Source organism: Meriones unguiculatus, chromosome 8 (assembly GCF_030254825.1).
Source record: "Meriones unguiculatus strain TT.TT164.6M chromosome 8, Bangor_MerUng_6.1, whole genome shotgun sequence".
In the NCBI taxonomy this organism is placed as follows: domain Eukaryota; kingdom Metazoa; phylum Chordata; class Mammalia; order Rodentia; family Muridae; genus Meriones; species Meriones unguiculatus.
The window spans coordinates 69569709-69571612 of NC_083356.1; the positions used below are offsets into that span (position 1 = coordinate 69569709).

The 1904-nt window shown below is 58.2% G+C and overlaps 1 pseudogene; it reads right to left on the reverse strand.

The window, feature by feature from the left end:
- Nucleotides 1-1733: 1733 nt before the first annotated feature.
- Nucleotides 1734-1904, reverse strand: LOC132656137 (small nucleolar RNA SNORA17; annotated as a pseudogene).

The following is a 1904-nucleotide window of genomic DNA, read 5'->3' on the forward strand; positions in this document are numbered from 1 at the left end:
CTTGAGGCCAGCTTGCCAGCAAGCAGCCTCTGCAACCAGGGCCAGGTCTACCCTGCTGTCCAAGTGAGTGCAGGACACACTCCCCCTAGTGTTGTAGCTGGTGAGGAACATGACCAGTTCTCCCCTCTCATGCCCCCAGGGCTAGCTCTTCCTCCTGCTATAGATGGCAAGGGACAAGGAAGGAAAGGAGAGGGTCTCTCCCTCTTCTTCCATGGTACAGCAGACAAGAGACAGGGCCTGCTCTCCTATATGCCCACTGGGCTGGCTCACCTACAACCCCCACATCCAGGCCCAACTCTGCTATGCTGCCCTGACAACACTGAGTACTCCCCCAAGTGCAGCAGTAGGTGAAGGCAGGACAGCTCTCCTGACTCCCTCAGGTCCAGCTCTTTCACACCCTGAGTAAAAGGGAGGGGAGGAGAATCTCTCCCTCACCTCCACCACAACCCAGTAAACAAGCGGCAGGGCTGACTCTCCCATACTCATGCCCTCAAGGCCAGTCCACCCCCAATCCCCACATCCAGGGCCAGCTCCACTATGCTACCCAGGCAAAGTGCAGGGCCACTCTCCCAAGTGCTGGAATATACTGGTAAGGGGCAGAGACAGCTCTCCTGCTCTGATGACCTCTGAGCCACATTTCCTGCCTAGCATAGATGCCTAGAGGCAATGAGAGAACCTCTCCCTTCCCTATGTCACCACAGAGCAGACAAGTGGCAGGGCCAGCTTGCTCTCACCTGCACCACCAGGGTCAGCTCTACTGAGCTGTCCAAAAGGGGCACAGGGCCTTCTCTCTGCAGTGCTGCAGTTGGTGAGGCTCGGGGAGTGCTCTCTTGCTATCATGACCCCAGGGCCAGGTCTCCCACCTCTACCACACGGGAGATGAGTGGCAGGGACAGCTCTCTCATGCTCATATCCTCAGGCCGGCTTACCCACAGCCTACAATGTGCCCAGCCCCCTCTCCCATGTATTACAGCTGGTTCAAGGCAGGGTCAGCTCTCATGCCCAAGGGCCATCTCTCTCGTGATGCCCAGGTGAGGGGTAGAAACAGTTCTGGACAGCCCTCAGGCATCACCGTGTTTCCCGGTGGGGCCCTCCACCCGGCCTCGGTGGTAACAAAACTCTGCTCTGCTGCTGCAGGAGCGTGGGTACAGCCTTGGCCCCGGGGGGGGGGGGGGCGGGGAGAGCACAGGCTGGTAACCCATCGCTGGTCCAGGTGGCATCACCAGCCACTCATGTCGGGTTGCTCCTCACCACCCTCGAGTCTCCAGTGCTGCCTCTCTTCATCATGCCCCCGTCCTTCTGTTTCTCTTTCTCTTCCATTTCTCCACCAATTACTTTTTCCTCTTAGTGGCACTTGGGGCTCTGAGTGTCTGGAGTCATCTCAGCAGTAGTCTCAGGAGAGCTACCACCTGTCCATGCATGATGGCACCAAGCAAAGGTCATCTCACGCATGGCCTGCCCCCAACCCCAGGGCCTGCAAAGCAACAGACTGGTGGTCATCTCAGGCTTGCTCCCTGTCTGGCCCCATGGCGCTGGTCTGGTGGTTATCCCAGGTTCGCTCCTCACCCAGGGCCTGGGGTCACAGGTGGGGTTCATCTTGTCTCTGGCTCACTCCCTGCCCTGGGAACCCATCTGGGACTATGTGGTGCCAGATTGGCAGTCATATCACGCTAGCTCCCTATCTGGACCCCTGGCACCAGACTGGTGGTCATCTCAGGCCAGCTTGTTCAGGGAGGGTTAGGCTACTAATCATTCAGAGGCTCAGAGGTCAGAACGCTGAGAGCAGACACAGGCTCTCTCCTCTCAGCCACCCACTGACACACGTGACACAGCGTTCAAGTCCTTCCATGGCAGCCTTGACTAGTCAGATCTTGGCCTGAAAGGTATCTGCCTCTAGGGGCAGT